This window comes from Sus scrofa, chromosome 15 (genome assembly GCF_054392235.1).
Source record: "Sus scrofa isolate SSC_HxYL_T2T_F1_AM1 chromosome 15, Sscrofa_HxYL_maternal_Yorkshire_Landrace_v2.0, whole genome shotgun sequence".
Lineage (NCBI taxonomy): Eukaryota > Metazoa > Chordata > Mammalia > Artiodactyla > Suidae > Sus > Sus scrofa.
The window spans coordinates 55,973,447-55,992,603 of NC_139397.1; the positions used below are offsets into that span (position 1 = coordinate 55,973,447).

A 19,157-nucleotide genomic window follows, 5' to 3' on the forward strand; every position below is an offset into this window, starting at 1 on the left:
GCACTTAAACCACCATTAAAAAAAAAAAAAAAAAAAAAAAAAAAAAGGCAAACTCGCGTCTCCCCAGGCTGAGCGGTGGCAGCGCGTCGGAGCGCCCCCGGGGGGGAGTAGGGCAAGCTTCGGGGCGAGCAGGAAAGGCAGCCAGCGGCGGTGGGCAGGAAGGGGCTCAGCCTTCTGGCCCCGGGCCGAGGCGCAGGGGCGGCCGCTCTCGCACAGAGGCTCGGCTGGGGCAGGGCGGTCGCCGCACCGGAATCGTCCGGGGTCTCCCGCACCGCGGCCAGCGATCCTCCCCGCGCCTTCTCCGACTCCGTCCCGACCTCCGGCAGGCAGCCGGGCGTCTTCTCCTCCACGCCCGCCTGGGCTCCCCCAGCGGCTGTCCCCTCGCCCCCGCCCGGCGCGCACCCCCGGGCCGCCGCAACCTCCGCCGGAGCGCGCAGCCCCGCCACGCTGCAGCTGGAGCGCCTGCGGCCGCTGAGCGGACCGGGGGGCGGAGGAGGCGGGGAAGGGAAGGGAGGGGGCGGGAGGCGCGGGGCGGGGGGACGGAGCGAAGAGGAGGAAATAAATAAATAAAACAATAACCTCCGCGCCAATAAGAGCGAGGGAGAGAGAAAGACGCGGCCAGAGAGCCCCGGGTGCCAGTTCGCCAGCCTCTGAGAGGTTCTCCCGGCGCGCGCGTGTGTGTGCGTGAGTGTGTATTTGCTGGGACTGGAGCTGGAAAGTTCAAACTAAACGTGTTGCTCGCGCGGCTCGCCGAGGCCGCGTCGGAGGCTGCCCAACAACTCTGGGCCAAGTGCCTGGCGGTGCCCGGCGCCCTTGGCGCGGCGGCAGCTACTCGGCCCTGCGCCCGGGCTCGGCGGCGGCTGCGGCGGCCGCGGCTCCGCTGGCCCGGGGTTGGACTCTCGCCCCGCCACCTCCAGCGACGCTCCCGGCTCAGCCTCCGCGCCTGGCGGCCACAGAAAGGTACGTGGCCCTTCCCTGCGCGGCTTCTCTGCCGGCACACCCTGCCTGGATTGCGGGCTGCCTGGGTTCTCTGATCTCGCACCATCATCTGTCAAACTTTATCTCCGCCTGGCACTGCCCGTGGAGGTTGCAGCCTCCCTCCCTGGCGGCGTGGGCACCTTTGGTGGAGGGACCCAAGAGAGGGAGGGGGAGGATCCTCTGGCAACGGTGTTTCCCATCTGGATTAAAAATCGCGTTTCTGATTGAGGCGCGTCTTACCTTGCGGGGTTGTCCTTTATTATGATGTTTCCTGTGATGCTTATAATGGTTTTCCTTGGCCCTTCCGCAAGGAAGGACGTTCAAGTTTGCAGAAAAAAGGTGCATGTAAAGCAGGGGAAGTTTGCAGCCACTCGCCTCCAAGAGAGGAGTAACCCTTTCTTTGCAGTAGCAACAGCAGAGGCGGCGGTGGCGGTAGCAGCGGTGGTGGCAGGGACAGCGGCCTGGCGGGTGGCGGCAGCTGCACGTTGTCCCGTGTGTGACTAGGAGCTGGAGGAAAAGTGCGACTGCCTGGTACGAAAGAGAGACATTGGAGCTGCCTTCAAAGATGCTGCGGAGGAAAAAGCTGAGGGCTCCCTGGTCGTTGGGTAAATCCTGTTTGGAGAGGCATTATTTTCCTCTGTGGTGTTTTTGTGCTTACTGATAGGCATGCTTTAAAGATCTCTTTAAAACTTTTATGTATGTATTTTTCAATTAGGTGAACGACTGTAGGACCTTTAAGATAAATGTTAACATTACTGGTTGGAGCAGTGTGCAAACCTGCAATGAACAGCCTGGCCCCTTCTTGTTTGTATTATATCTCCTATGGAGAAGCATATCTTCAGTGCCTTAGCATTTTAGTGATGATTGTGGGTTCTTAATGAATTACTTTAAACAAAATTACAGTGAAAGTGGAACACTTAGCTGAACAAAAATTTAAAAGTCACAGTAAGTTTCTCAAGCAGCGTGCTTGAGCCTTTTGAAGCCACCTGCTGAATTAGTTCATGTTACTTTTTCGAGGTTAACACTTGATGCAAAAGACTTAGGCAATGCCAGCAGATGGAGCAGTGGAAAGCTGTGCTAGAACCTGCCTAACACTCATTTATTCCCATTCAGTCACAGTTATGGAAAAGAAAGAAAGAAAGAAAGTGTTAGGAGTGCATTTTAGGAAAGCCAGTGGATTTTCTGTCCTACTTAAAAAAAAAAAAAAATTGCATGCCACCTGAAATGTAATTGGAGTATATCTGTAGAAACTTCAATTCTTTCAGCTCTTTTCTTCCATAGTATTTAAAAAAAAAAAAATAGTTGCATGTACAGATGAGAGTATAAAATGATTTATTCATAGAGGAAATACCAGTTGGTGCTATAGTTACATTTTGGGACAAATTCACAGCACCATGGAAAACAATGCATTCTGCTGTAATAAAAGTCTAATTGCTGTGTTATAATTTAAAAGGCTCTATAAACTAGTATTTAAAAGTGAGTCAACATTATCAGTTTGAGTACTTTTCAGTAGTTGAATGTAACTGAGTTTGTGTTTTACAAGATTAAGCTATGCAGATATACATATTTCTTGGAAAATTTTGCTGTAGCTGAAATTGAAGAAGAAATGTTGATAAAACTTTCTGGTGAATTTCTGGTTGGTCCTTGTTGCCCAGACTCAGGTGAATTTTGGAACCGCTGTGACCTGAATACATTAATCATACATTCAGATAAAAAAGCAAAAAGTTCCAAAGGCTACTGTTTTGTGTCTATACATTGGTAATTACGGTGACAATAATAATGTAAAGGGGTAATTTACCTTCCTACATAAATTTAAAAATTTTACCATCAGTCATGCAGTGTAAATGACAGTATAATTTTAAAGTTTTACAGAGAAAAATAGGCTACCCATTTTGCAGATGGAGTAGCAAAGCCTTGAGGAGCTTCAGATCTCTGTGGTACTGTTTCAGGAAATATTTGGTTCTCAAATCTAGCCTGCCCTTCTTTCTCTCTGTTCCTTTCATTGTATTTTGCTGTAGAGTTTGCTGTGACATAGAATTCTACTTAACTAGTCTGGAAGAAATCCGGTCTTACTTTAATTTTATTATTTTGTAATATAAAAGTTGCATTTATGTGCTAAACATCTCAAGGAACTTAGGGACAAATAGCATGCTTTTGGAAAATGTAATACTGCTTTATACTAAATGCACATGTTTATAAAATATATGTAATTATTTTCTAACTCATCAGATAATGTCTTTAGAAAAGTACTTAATTGTGCACTCTAAAAACCCTATTTCTTTTACATTCACGTAGTATTAAGGAAGGCTTGGAACTCCCCACGTTGTAAAATAATATAATTACCTTTCTCAGGGAACTGATTTTATCTTGTCTGTTGCCACACAGATTCACTATAGATTTTTCTAAATTTATCACATACCACGTCCTTTCACACATTGCAAAACCAAGAGGATTTCAGTGTAAGATGCTGAAAGAAGTATGCCATCTTTAAATTTAAAAAAAAATGAAAATAAGATATTTACTAAATTTTTAGCATTATTAAGCATGTTAAGTTCCTTAAGCATGGTACCTCTTATTGGTAATTTAAAAGGCAGCTGACTGACAGCGATGTTAATTTAGTAAAATAGGATAGAAGTGGGTATGTTTTGGTCATCGCTTGTGTGAAATATATGCATATGCAAAGAAAACCAGGTGGGTTTATAAGTTTTTTCCATAAATTAAATCTTAATGAAATATTGGTAAAATTAATATAGTTTTGATATAACATGGACATATAGATGGATAAATTATATTTTGGAACTTTAAAAACATGCTCAGTAGTCTACATACATACAGAAATGAGCTTGTTCACTTGTTTATTTGCAAGAATCATTTAAAACAGACCGCAGGAGTTGGGTTCAAGTTTTAGGGGAAAACCTTGAATAGGAGGGTGGGTAGATACAGAGATAGCATTAAGATGCATGACAAAGACAGGTGTGGTGTATTGATGAATTTTAGAAATATTTTAATCATTAACTTTTTAATTCTTTTTAAAAAAACTACAAGATCACACATGGGTTATATTAAAGTAGCTATTAAATTGTGTCTATATTTAACGCAAGCCTGTTTTTTCAGCCTGGTAATCACCAAGTGTTTGTCCTTCTTCTAGTGATTTTAATTCATTTTTTTTTTTGCATTATTTCTATCTTCATTCCATCTTTTCAGGACTTTATGCTGTTGTGACTCTATTAGGTAGTTTTCTTCCAACAGCCTAAACATGTAACTATTGGTTTTAGACTTAAGCATATTTCAACTGAATGAAACTTTAAAAACATTTACAGGGGTTGAAAGATTATGAAGCAGCAGCGAGTTTTGTGGGGTTTTTTCTCCATTAAATCATCTAAGAGATAAAATAGGTTTATCAGTCAGTGAAGATCAAACAAAAGATGAAATCTTTTTATCCTTTAATTTCTATCTTGTCAGCAGCCTATTTAACTTCACCTGTAATGTAAAGTATAACTGAATATAACTTTCATTTGTAATTTCTAGAAAATTACAAATTTTGAAGCTTGGGTTTTACTGGGGGGATACCATTAGTTCTGAATTAGACGAGTTTTAAGCAGTATATATGAGAGAACAGTTTTAATATAGAAAATAAGAATTATTCTGAATCAGCACAGCAGTTAAAAATGTATCTTGGAATATGTCTTCACAAAAATGAGAATCTAAAGATTTGTTTCAAATGATATCTCCACACTTGGGTATTACTCAGATTTAATATTTATATGTTTATGATACCTTTATACTTAAGAATGGTTTTCATTTCAGTCAGCACTTACTTTTATAAAACTCTACCAAGAATAAATGTAGCTTAATTATATTTATAAAATTGTCTGTATTAGTTATATACATAGTCTCATTTTTAATGTGAGTACGATTTTGTTCTTGCCATATCAGTATTATGGGATGGATGTTATTTCATTGATTATGCAAAATTCTTTTTGAACTCCTAAGGACTTTAGATAATTTTTCTCTTTGATGGTATAGGGCATTACTAATTCTGCCATGATTTTAAAGATATTTGCTCATAGAAGTATATGGGTAAGCCACCAACCTGTTCACGTAACTACCATAAAACTGGTGATTAAACCCTAAGGATAGCATATTATATGGGCTATTTATAATGTTATTTCAAGGTTACAATCATTAGATAAGACAAATGCGGGTATTTCTTTGTGATGGTGGAAAACTGTTTTCCCTGTTTATATGGAACCTATGTTTAGAAGTTACTACTGAAAAAGATGGTTGAATCTAAACTTGGTATCAAATTATTGAAAAAAATGAAGCATTTAGCAGAATCATTTATCAATGATTACAATAAGCATATTTGTCTAGGCATTTTTTTCAAGAAGAGGAAATTCAAAAGGGATGGAAAGAGGTGTAATTACAAGATGGAAAGCACAATCATGAAAGAGTTTATTAGTGATATTAGAACAAAACTATAGTCTAACTAGTATTTATGTTATGATAGGGATATATTTGATGATTTTCATTGTTTTATAATACCCAATGTCCCAAATAATTTTTTTTTTCTAATACTAGTATTTGAAGGGTTTTGTAATGTTGGACCAATTTTCACAACTTTATGCCTAAAGGCAGGTATGATGCTGTTAGCAAAGTGAAAAAGAGTGAATAACTTAGAAAAAGTTCAATTGATACTGCTTCACATACACTTCAAAAAACTATATTAATACTACTTTGGTAGTAATTTTATTAAGAATACAAATTTTATTAGAGTCTTGTTCACTCCCTGTATTTAGTATAGTAGAGTAGGTTTAGAAACCTGCTGGTCTTTTGCTGGACCTTTGTAATGATTATTGATTATCACTGTTGTATGACAGGAATCTTTGATGCTAACTAACATCAGATTTCAAACATTATTGTAAAAAAATAAACAATTCAAAAATGTTCAGATTCTATAGATTTACTAAAGTTGTGCCCCAGGCAAGTAAGAACAGAAAACATGCTTTTGCAGCCTTGGTTACATGAGGATGAAAGCAAAGTGACTAAGGTCACTTGCTTATACTGTGGTTGCCTTCTGTTCAGTTTATGCAGTGAGTTTATTAAATAAATTTGATTTTTAACATTTTTATACCTAGAGGTATTTAGTTGGAACTAGTAATACTGACAAATATCAGTCCATTCATGGATTGCATTAATACTTCATATTTTTGGCCTTATACCTCAGTCAGTTATTCATTAAGTGTTAACTAAAGCAGAAAGATTTATTCGCATTACCTTTTTAAAATAAAAAGATTTTTGGCAGTTTATAAGGTGATAGCAGCAGGTAATTATTCTGAATAGTTACTAAGAAAGCTAAGACGAACTTATTGATGGAGTTTTCAGGAATTGGTTTTATTATCTGGAAGATACATATTTCTAGGTTTAAGCTGTGAAAATATACAAAATTAATAGCAGCATAAAAAAAATGAAACTCATATTTCAGCAAATTTGACAACTGGAAATGATAAATGGGCTTCTGTGTGTGTATTTGTGTGTGTGTGTGTGTGAATTTTATATATTGATTTGTTTGGTCTATCCTTAGAGTAAAATATCCTGAGAGGATAATAGTATTCTGTTAAACAGAGATTTAAAAATTGTGATTATATATTGAAAAACAAATATGCTGACTTCCCTTCTTTTCTTGAATTTTTTTTTCTTAGAGAGTATTTTCCTAAATTTAGAAAGCATTCATAACCTTGATTTAAAACTGTCTAAAAGACAAACATCAAATCAAATGCTCTATAAATGAGGTTCCTCCTATCATTGATCTGTTCATATCATAAAATTAAAAAATACATAGTACACTGATAGTTTTCTCTTAAATTCAAGTAGGCACAAGATAATCCAAGAGATTAGCAACTGGAGAATATTTGTTTTGTAATGGGTTATATCACAATTTCTTTTTCTCATTGTCCTGTTAAATTGATAATAATTTTAATTTTATGTGGTATATAAAGATTCCTAATGTAAAGTAAGTTTATTGTGCGATCAAATTAAATACAATAAAAATACCTTGCAGTCTTATGTGTCATACATATATATTGAGTTTAGAAGTACTAAATTTTTATTTTGTATGTATCATTACTTATATTGTGGGTCTTCCTAAAAATACACATCTAAGAACTGTTTATTATTAAGAATTTCCTTATTCAAACTTTTCACAGTACATTTCCATGCAGCTTAATATTTTGTTTATTAAATTCAAAGAATTTGATAATATTTTAGTTGTTATCACTTGCATTTTACTTTGATTCAAAAGTATCCTAAAATCATTAAAAGAATTATTAGCCTTAAAATATGTTTTTTCCTGAGATTATTTGTGCAGATCAAATTTGCTTCTTGTTTCTTCAAAATTTTTTTTGTGTGGATTCAAAACTAAAAGTTTATTACTTTTAATATAATTATGAGTCAGTGATATTTCTTTTGTGTTCATTGTCTATATCTTTTAGAAATTTCATAATAATATTTAAAATAAAATTATATTTCTTACTGATGTTTGTGGGAAATATTATAGTTTTAAAGATTTGGCATTTTAAACAGTTAACAGTAGTTTGAACAAAAGAAAACAAAAAATTAATGGTTAGCGTAATATTTAAAATAAGTTTCAGTTAAATGAAAATTTTATATGATGACCTAATACAAATTATATTTATACATGTACATATATATATAAAAGAAATTTCAATATTTTATTTTATAAATTTTAAGAGAAAATAACCTTGAAATAGTTAAGTGCAGAAAACAATATTAAAAATCAAGCTTTCAGTTTCCTGGTATTGGTTTGTTAAGATTTGTGTCCAGATTGCCATGGTAATAATATATACATAGATTCATTTATAATTTTAATTTTTTTTAAAAAGTGTGTGTTTTAACCAATATTGTTTTCCTTGTTTTCCCCACTATTAATAGTTTCCAAGTTAGTTTTAAAATTTGCAGTTACAGTACTTAAAAATAAAACACCCTATTTTGGGTATGTTTAAATAAAAGTGTACATGTAACATCAGTGCAGATGAAACAAATTATTATAATGATCATTCTTTTAAAAGAAAAAAAGAAGGACATTTGAGGTTGTAAAAGGTATTATTGAAACAGAATCTATCCTCATATCAGCTTTGGTTTTGATTTTTATCTAAATAAGATCATCTGCCTTTTTCTCTGCTTAATATTTAAATGTTGGACCCAGGGATTTATGAAAAATCTAGATTAAAACTATAGCTACAGGATGATAGAATTCTTTGCTTTTTCCTGTTTTTGGAGCTTTGTCATTTCCTTGTATTTAATTATATTGAGAATCAACTTAGGATGAAGAACCCTAGAATTAAATTGTTAACTATTTCTAGCATTTCCTTTTTCCCTAGATCAGCCTTTCACAACTCCAGTGAAATTATGGCAAGGTAATTTTTAAATTGTCTGACAAACTCAGAGGTAATAACATTAAGGGATAGTGGTTTTGCTAGTTATGTAATATCACTTAGAGAATTATATATGATAATTCATTCAAAAGTTATTTCCCATGCTTAGCCAATCATATGTTGAAAGTCTTATTTAAAAATATTCCCCACTGAGCAATATCAGAAGACTTTTATTCTTGTTAAAGTATGAATAATGCTTAATGCCTTTTATTAAATAATGTGGTAATGTAATATCCAGGAAAAAAAGTCCTTGTCGGCAAAAGAGAAAGATACCTCAGAAATCTCTTAAGATTTCAAATAGATTATTATGTAATAATAAATCAGAAGATACCTCATGATATGAGACCCAATCTACAGAAGAGATACCTCTACTAAATATAATAGAATCTATTCCCAAGGCAGCTTCTCTACACTTAGTGACAGTGTTAACAATATCTAGGAGACATTGTTAGCAATATCTAGGAGATATAGCTAATATGTATCAAAAAGATACAAACAAATTCATAGTCCCAAAGGCAGAGTTTCATAATCTTCACCTTGTCTCCCTTCCAGGAAGAAGGTGGGGCTGGCTTGGGCTGATGGCATTAGCAGCATGCCATGTAAATAAAATTACACATTTGAGTTCAGTGCTCCCCAAACAACCTTCAGATAATCTGTTTACTCCTGAGCATTTTACTGGGTGAAAGAAGGGGTTTGGGGCATTCTTGTACAATCAAGGCTGGCAACTGTTGTATTTCTGGTATCCACTATTGAACTGGCATTTGGAGTTGCACATTTCATTCCCTTGTGGGTGCTGCCAGGGTTAGTCCCATCCTCAAATATGCATAGCTCTGTGGCCTTGACCCAGACAAGGACCCAAAACTATAAGATCGAGGTCACAAAGCAGTGCCACCACTGAGTGCAGTCTGTCAGCCACCCCTGGGAGAAGCCCTCATCATCTCACCAATGAACTTTCTTTCAAGACTGCAAATCAAATGACTTGGGGGAACAAGAATTCCACCCTACCCACATTTTTATTAAAATAGCACAAAGGAGCCACTGTGGTTCAGTGGAAACAAATCTGACTAGCATCCAAGAAGTTGTGGGTTCGATCCCTGGTCTCACTCAGTGGGTTAAGGATCCATCGTTGGGTGAGCTATAGTGGAGGTCACACATGTGGCTTTGATCCCATGTTGCTGTGGCTGTGGTGTAGACTGGCAGCTCCGATCCGACCCCTAGTCTGACAACTTTCATATGCCACAGACGTGGCCCTAAAAAGCAATAAATATATAAAATAAAATAAAATAAAATAAAATAGTATGAAACTAAGGAAAACTAAAATTACTTAGGGAACAAAAAAAAAAGAGGAAAGTTGGGAGAAGTAACAACATTATAGCATGAAAATACCTCCAACAGAAATATTCCTATTGTGCCATTTATTGGAGCTTTTAATTATTTACATGCAAAGAACCAAAATTTAGCCTTATTAGTACTTTCATATTTTAAAGATTAATTTTAAAAAGTAGCCACTTCAAATTAATTGTGTATTTACTCTATGCATTCTTTTGCAACTTACTCTTTAACTTACTTTTATATTTTTAAGATGTCTTAATTCTTGTGTTTTGAACAGTTTTATTATATCCACCGTTCAGTATTTCTCTATATAATTATGATTAAACCACAGTTTCAGTACTCCTTTTCTGACATCTGGAATAGTTCTTAAGTATAATCACTAAAAAACAAATGATAAATGCAAAATCAAATGCAAAGTACAATACAAAACACACAACTATAGAAGCTTAATGTAAATGATATTGTGGTATGTATATGTACCATCTGTATTTTTTGTTTATTATCATATACTTACCATAGCATCCTACCTGTGCTTTTTATTTTTATTTATTATTGTTATTCTTTGAATGACCACACCTGTGATATATGGAGGTTCCCAGGCCAGGGGTTGAATCCAAACCACAGCTGCCGACCTACACTACAGCTGTGGCAACACTGGATCCCTTAACTCACTGTGATGGGTCGGGGTTCGAACCTGTGCCTCTGCAGTGACCTGAGTCACTGCAGTTGGATTCTTAACCCACTGCGCTGTGGTAGGAACTCCCCTACATGTGCTTTTTAAATTGGAAATATCTGTATCATTAAATATCTTTCTACCATAGCACTAATTGAATTGCTGCTTCTTATTTCATTGTATGGATTTAAAGGAAGTTGCTTAACAAGCTCATACAGTTGGAAACTTTGGTAGTTGTTCCTTTTTACATTTTCATAAGATTAAAAACAGGCTAAATGAAGAATTTTATTGTTGTTTTTATCTTGGTTACCATCCAGAAGCATTTATTTAAGATAAATTTTCACAAGTGAAATTATGTCAGAGGGTACGCCTGAATGTTTTTGATTTTTAATATAATTAACATAATGTAGTAGCTTTCATAAAAGCATGTTCTTAAATAATTGGAACTGCTGTACTGTTGTGGTTGACTCAAATGAATTATTACTTGAAAAAATTAATTTTGATATTTTATTATCATTGACATAACATGGAATGCTGCCAGAATCTGAGATTTGCTTTTGCTCAAATCTGTGTGATCTTGGGTGGATTACTGAGTATCTCTTAGCATTATATGTATATTTTTTAGTATTATATAAATAAGTTTAAATATATTTTAAATATTTATCACCATTTTGTCACTTAGTTTTTATATATATATATATATATATTTTTTTTTTTTTTTTGTCTTTTTGCTATTTCTTGGGCCGCTCCCGCGGCATAAGGAGGTTCCCAGGCTAGCGGTCGAATCGGAGCTGTAGCCGCCGGACTATGCCAGAGCCACAGCAACGCCGGATCCAAGCCGCGTCTGTAACCTACACCACAGCTCATGGCAACGCCGGATCGTTAACCCACTGAGCAAGGCCAGGGAGCGAACCCACAACCTCATGGTTCCTAGTCGGATTCGTTAACCACTGTGCCACGACGGGAACTCCAAGTATATTTGTTTTCAGTCACCTTAATTTTCCAGAAAAAGAATTCTTTCATTATGTCTGGATATTTCTCTAGATTAAATTTTAGAAGTACTTAATACTTGCCTATTATATGAACTTAACAATTAGATTTGCCCTTGTTTGTTGCCTAGGTGGAGTGACTTTGGTGCCGTACCTGAACCTGATTCTCTAGGGCCATATTCTCAAAAATAATATTTCCCCTTTCAGTGCTTGTCTTTCTCTTTTAAAATACTTTGTCTCTCCTGAGATTTTACTTTTAAAAGGTATGTATAAATATTTAGTCAATGTAATTTCATATATATTTGAGGCTATATGTGCAAAATATTTTTGATGATCATAGAAGATATTAATGTTTCTGGAGTCCTGGTATTTTATACTTTTGTCCTCTAATTAGTGTGTATGTTGATACACATGCAAAGGAGTGAATGAATGCAAGTGCCTATAATCTCTCAAACAATACACACTTAACACAAATGAAACAATTTTTACTAGTTACTACACCAAATCTCCCATCCTACCTTTGAGCACAGGAGATGGAGATGAACAGGAATCATAATCCTAACTGTGTTTAAAAGGTCTTTGAGCCCTGCCGTTATGAGTTTGATTCTTTATAGCAGAGCTTCCAAGATACGTCATATCCTAGATCCAAATGTATGTAAAATACTTAACAGGGAAAAACAATTAGTATATTCTAATTAACTGCAATCAAGTAGCACATCAAAGGTATATATATTTTTTAAATCTTTTATTGGATTATAGTTGATTTTACAGTGTTGTGCCAATTTCTGCTGTACAGCAAAGTCATACATATGTATACATATTTTTCTCATATTATCTTCCATCAAAAAAGTATATACTTTAAATTGGTTACATAAAGACCTTAGATATAGATAGAAAAGTAGAGACAAAGCTTTGGCAGCAGGCAAATTTCCAATCAGTCATGGGGTAATAAATCTGTCTGCTGTTTTCTTATAGAGGCAGCAACTGATGCGTTCCCTAAGTGCAGGGTAGAAGTTTCAGGTTGTAGGGGAACAGCGATGTCCTAGGCTCATGGGACATTTCATGATTAGACTGTAATCATTTGTACTGCTCTTCTTTCGTTGTTATTGTTTCTAGTTTTTTGTGTTTTGATTTTTTTTTTCCTTTACCTGAATATATAGTCTTTCTTAACTAGAAAACCCCAGAGGCTGTGGGATGGCATCAATTCCAATTAGGCTAACATGATCATAAGGGCCATTCCCTTTGAGTCCATTGCCTTTTACAGACTTCTTCATGTAAAGAAAAATAAACACAAATGATAACAGGTTACTTTGTAAATTAAATGGTCAAGACCTGAATGCCTTGGAACCATTTTTCTCTAAATAACCTCAAATGCATTATGTGTGTTCCTCCCCAAAAAAGCTGAAGAAACGTATTCCTTCAAGCTTACAATTTTATGTACATATTTTTTCCTTTAACCTCTCTGGTTGCTTTGCTGCAATTGAATGTATTTTTTATTTCTCATTCCCCTAAAATAAAATCATGCATTGCTGTTGCAATTATTTATGTATCAATACACATGAGTTTCAGGAAACATGTTCTCCTGTTTAAGCCTTTAAGCTTTTCACTAAGGAGAACTTTTGTTCCTGGGCTATTCACTCCATTAGCTCTAAAGCCTGGTATCTGGCTGACCCAAACATTTTCTCCTTTGCCAGAAGACAGGTCGCTTTCCCCTTCCTGTGCTTTTGGTCACCCCGTGGTCTCCCCTCCTTTTTATTTATTTATTTATTTTTCTTATTAGGGCCACACCTGCAGCATATATAAGTCCTAGGCTTGGGGTTGAGTTGGAGCAGTAGTTGCCAGCCAATACCACAGCTACAGCAATGCCAGATTTGAGACGTGTCTGTGACCTATACCACAGCTCACGGCAATACCCGATCCCGAAGCCATCAAGGGAGGCCAGGGCTCGAACCCACGTCCTCATGGATCCTAGTTGTATTCCTTAATCTCTGAACCACGAAGGGAACTCCCTTCTCTCTTTTTTAAAGGCCAAAGTCAGCTCTCTCCCTCTCCTTGTCTGTGAGTTCACTTCCATCCTGGCATCTTAGCCACAGAATTCTGTCCTTGGCAAGATCCTCCATTTATAGGAGGCAACGCAGTGAATAAAATCTTGAGAATAACTGAAAAATACTCTCATCACCAGACCTCAGGAGGAAACCAAATTGAGTTCACAAAATTAAGGATTGGGGGCAAATTAAAAGATCCTGGGAGTTCCCGTCGTGGTGCAGTGGTTAATGAATCTGACTAGGAACCATGAGGTTGCGGGTTCGATCCCTGCCCTTGCTCAGTGGGTTAAGGGTCCGGCGTTGCCATGAGCTGTAGTGTAGGTCGCGGACGTGGCTCGGATCCCGCATTGTTGTGGCTCTGGCGTAGGCCGGCGGCTACAGCTCCGATTAGACCCCTAGCCTGGGAACCTCCATATGCTGCGGGAATGGCCCAAGAAATGGCAAAAAGAAAAGACAAAAAAAAAAAAAGATCCTCTTAGAGTCTGAGTCTATATGGTTTAAAGAATGCAATGGCTATTAAGAGATTCATGATATGGATGCTTGTTAAAATTAGTTCTTGCAGATGCTAGAGAAATTCAAGATAAGCTCATCAATAAGATCAATAAGAAAATGTAAATTTTTATATGCTGTGTCTTTTCTCATCCCCATGCAGCATAATCATTCATTTGCATATCATTAAGTGCATGTCATACTAAATGAACCATCCTTTTGTCAGTAATGTTAAGCCGCTTTTGCTTCTCCAGCATTGTTTGATCAACAGTACACTTTCACATGTCTTGTCATTAAATCTCCTTAGGCTTTTATTGCCTCAGAGCCTGTTCAACACTTTAAAAACCCAGGCAGCCTACACTCGATCCAGCCAGTCAACGAAATTTTAAAAGGCAAAGTCATTTTCCCGTAACCTGACGTTCATGACATTTTCCTTCAGGTGTTCACCCAAATTTTGCCTCCTTGTTGTAGTTAATTGGGAAGTCAATCTCAAAAAAAATCTTGATTACATCTTTGGGAAATGCGGAAAGAACAGACGCTTCTTTGAAGGAGATCAAAGCACTGAAAAGAAATATTGACGTGGATGGTGGCTTTATTAGCTTCCTAGGGCTGCCATAACAAATTGCTGCTAACTGGTGGCATGAAAGAGTGGGAATTTGTTCTTTCATGGTTCTAGAGGCCAGAAGTCTGAAATCCAGGTGTTGGCGATGGTGGTTCTTTCTGGAGGCTCTGAGAGAGCTAGTGTCACGCCTCTCTCCTGGCATCTGCTGTGGCCTTGATGCCCCTTGATTTGTAGATGTATCTCTCCCATCTTGGCCACCGTCTTCATGTTCCCTGCCCCTCGGGGTTTCTTTCTCTGGATCTGAGATGCCAGCCCTCCCTTTCCTTCCTCATATTAGGATGCCCATCATTGGATTTGGTGCTCACCGTAATTCCAGGACAATTTTCTTTCCAGACCCTTAACTTAATTGCATTTTGCATAAACACTTTTTTCCAAATAAGGTCACATTCACAGGTTCCATTCATAGGTCCTGCAAGTTAGAAAATAGGCATCTCTTTTGGGGAGACACTGTTCAATCCACAGTAGTGAAAAAAGGTAACTTTGGTCGAGTTTAAAGGGTTGGTTTTGAACAGGCCATTTAGACTGTGTCATCTGCAGAAATTGCCTCTATAAGTGGTATAAAATATAAATATAGTGGTTGTCAGGATTGCTAAGTCATTGCCAGAGACAAAAAGTATAATGTGGGAATCTGAGATGTGAGATTAATTTAATTCAAGAACTTACACACCAGTAAGAACCCAAACATGATTCAAGGAATCATAGCATGGACTTGGAATCTAAGAAAGACAAGAATTAACATCTCCAGGACATATTATGTCATTGGCATCTTTAGTGATTTTTGAGGCTATGACCTCCGTGGGGTGGGGTGGGGGGGCTTCCTTCAGCCATGCTTGATATTAAAGGTTTCTTTTATCCAATAAGTCTACATAGAAAGTGGGGGGAAAAGGTGGTTCATCAGTCAAATACAGGATAAAGATAAAGATAAACCAAGATATAAAGTATTACTAATATTCTGAATATAAATTGGCTGTTTATTTTCTTTGAACTTTAATTGTCCTATAGGAAAACAAGTAAGAATTGTTTTTCATTATTCTTGTTATTCATTATTCTTGGGAAGAAAAATATGTGCCCCTGGTGCTGTCCAAAGCAATGTTCCGTGGTGATGGAAGTGTTCTCTATTTGTGCTGTTGGAAAGGGTAACCATTAGCCACAAGGTGAGGATTGGGAATGTAATTAATTTTAATTAGTTTAAAATTGAATAACTATATGCTATCATAGAGGACAGCAAATTTGGCACAACTTCTGGCATAAGGAAAATTTCTTCTCTTTCTATATTCCTATTCTGTCTTCTGTCTTTTCTTTCTTCCCTTCTCCTCCTTTTTCCTGTGTACTTTCTTCCCTTCCTTCCTCCCTCCCTCCTTCCTTTCTCTCTAGATGCAGTTATTGGGAGACCAGAAACTGGTATGTATGTTTTGAGTTTAGTGAATCTTAAATACCCTTTATTTAATATGATAGCTTTTATTCTCTGCAGAACAGTGTTGAAAACATTAGTCATATGACCTTCGAAATCATAGCACTATAAAAAAGAAAATTAAATATAAATAATTTCTTAGACTCCCCTTCTCATGGTTTAAATAATAAAACATAAGAACTCAATTTGCTGCAATATGCTGACCTGTTTGTCACTCAGTGATGTAGCTCTCAAGGATACTGTGATAGTAAAATGTGCCTGTTCATTCAGGACACATCCAGAATTTCCCTTTAGGTGATTTATGGTTTAAAGTATTCATTGTTCTCTTTGCCAGTTGCCATCATTTTATTTTAATTATTTTCATGGATGTAGATTGTCGCTGGCTACAAACCATAAAGTTTCATGTATTATTTCACTTGGAAAGTAATTGGAGATGGAGACGAGTATTTGATCATGTTCTGAAATCTGCCATCAAAACAAAAATATCTCTCTAAGATAATGTGTTACAACTTTATGACACCAAATTAAAATAAAATTGCTAAATTCACAAGGAAAAATTGAGAAACACCCAGAGTAATGGAGTTAAGCACACTTTAGTTTATGAAAGATTAATAGATAAGAATTACACTGTGACATGATTGGTTTTACTTGATACGATTATTAAGATCACTGGATAGATGAGTAGCAAACTCTGCTATACAAGCAAATAAACAAAAAAGTTTACTGTCAAGGAAACCGTGTATCCCACTTGTGCTGCCATATACTTAGCCACACACATGCCAAAAAAAAAAAGCCATCAGTAAATTATAAAAGTTGGTAGTAATAGATGATTCTGTTTTAAAAATATAGTAACATATTTAGAATAACCCCAAATTAAGAAACTATAGCTGTATTTGTAGACAGTTTATGATATAACAGTAAAAAATATTGCCACATAAAGATCTATGGGTGTAGACAGAAGTAATGAAAAGGAACTTAATATCTTAAATACTTTATTACTAAGCTCAAAATGAATTATTTCATTAAAAAAATTCTGAATTAGAGCTTTTGTCTTTTCCATACATATGCCCAGGAGTGGGGTTGCTGAATCATACTATAGCTCTATTTTTAGTTTCTTTAAGGAGCTTCTGTGCATGTATGTATGCATGTATGTATGTACATGCTACTGAATCACTGTGTTGTACACCTGAAACTAACACAGTTTTGCAAATCACCTATACTTAAAAAAGGCCAAAAAATCTGAAAAAGTATCAATGAAATAAAACCCAGAAAAGTAGAACGAATGATTTAATAAATCTATAAAAGTAAATTAAGGAGTCCCCTGGTGGTTCAGCAGGTTAAGGATCAGGTATTGTCACTGCTGTGGCAAGGATTCGAGCCCTGGCCTAGGCACTGCCACATGCCACAGGCACAGCCAAAAACAAACAAACAAACAAAAAAGTACATTAAAAAACAGAAGAATTTGGAGTTCCTATTGTGGCTCATGGTCTTGAGAACCTGACATTGTTTCTGTGAGGATGCAGGTTTAGATCCCTGGCCTCTCTCAGTGAATTAAGAATCTGGCATTGCTGTGAGCTGTGGTTTAGGTCACAGATGCGGCTCAGATCCCAAGTTCCTGTGATTGTGGTATAAGCCCTACCCCTAGCCTGGGAACTTCCATAGGTTACTGGTGGGGTGATAAAAAGGAAAAAAAAAAAAAAAGAAAAACAAAGAATAGATATAGCAGAATTTGAAAATAAATCAGGAAACATACTTTTTGAAATCAGCAAATAAAATGTAGAACAATTACTTGGCCAGAAAATGTGAGAAAATAATATGAAAACTCATGAAATCAGAGATGATGGAGGAAACCTGTATCAAATTGATATACATTATTTTTTTGCTTTTTTGCTTTTCTTTTGTAGGTCCACAGGTGTGGCATATGTACGTTACCGGGCTAGGGGTCGAATTGGAGCTCCGTTGCTGGCCTACACCACAGTCACAGCAACACCGGATTCAAGCCGGGTCTGCAAGCTACACTGCAGCTCACGGCAATGCTGGATCCTTAATCCACACTGTGAGACCAGGGATCAAACCTGCATCCTCATGGATTCTAGTCAGGTTCATTTCCACTGAGCCACAATGGGAACTTACCAAACTGATAAGTTTATGTGCTTTAGAGGAACTGTCTCAATAAGTGCTATAAGATACAAATGTACCAGTAACAATAATGCTATTAAGGTGTCCCCAAAAAGACTATCGCAGCTTTCAAAGTTACTGTCAAATTCATTTAGTAGTCAAGAAACCTGTGCTATTTTAATTACTGGAAAGTATGGATAAAGTAGAAATTTTTCATAATTAATTTTTAAATCAATCTGATCCATGGCAGTAAAATTGGAAAAATCATATGACTGTTAAAAAAGGCATTTATTAAATTTTAAATCCATTTCTAATAAAACAATTGTTACATATGTTATATAGTATAAAAACTATAGAATTATTAGGCAAAGGAATCAGTAAATAGAAACACAGCAGAAACAGTGAAGCCACATTATCATTATTTACAGAAAACGATAATTATTGAAAACCGAAGGCAACTCAAATATAATGAGAAATGATAAACATTCAATAGGAGTTTTCATTGTGGCTCAGCAGTTAAGGAACCCAACTAGTATCCATGAGGACATGGGTTAGGTCCCTGGCCTTGTTCAGTGGGTTAAGGATCCAAAGTTGCTGTGAGCTATGGGGTAGGTCACAGATGCAGCTCATATCTGGCATTGCTGTGGCTGTGGCATAGGCCGGCAACTACAGCTCCTATTCGACCCCTAGCCTGGGAACTTACATATACCCCAAGTGCAGCCTTGAAAAGACAAAAATAAACATTCAGTAAATTGTCCATTTATAAAATAAATGATAATGTTTGTAATAACAGCAGTTTCTTTGGAAATGTACCAAGGAAATGCAATAATTAAAAACTATAGCTAAAAACATAAACTGTTTGAATGTAAATTCAACAAGACAGGTACAACATTCAGGTAAAGAAAATTCTAAAGCTATTAAAAACAGTAATACTGGAAGGAAGGGGGCCTACCTAAGTTTCATAGGTAGGGGCTCTCTTTTCAAAATGCTTGCCTTCAGTAGCAGCTCCAGTGTTTTTACTGGGTATTTGACCATTGATAAGTTTT

General features: G+C 36.6%; 1 protein-coding gene across 15 annotated transcripts in view; it reads left to right on the plus strand.

Annotated features, from left to right (window-relative positions):
* The first annotated feature begins 576 nt into the window (after window positions 1-576).
* The window catches only part of TENM3 (teneurin transmembrane protein 3), a 2,581,468-nt gene continuing 2,562,887 nt past the window's right edge, over window positions 577-19,157 (plus strand). For 13 of the 15 annotated variants that reach the window (XM_085000902.1, XM_021076354.2, XM_085000908.1 and 10 more), the window contains exon 1: window positions 577-960. The gene's annotated coding sequence lies outside the window, so the exon portion shown is untranslated. Of the gene's footprint in view, window positions 961-1,380; window positions 1,584-19,157 lie in introns of those variants that run through there. The other 2 variants (XM_021076355.2, XM_085000922.1) reach the window with 1 other exon arrangement.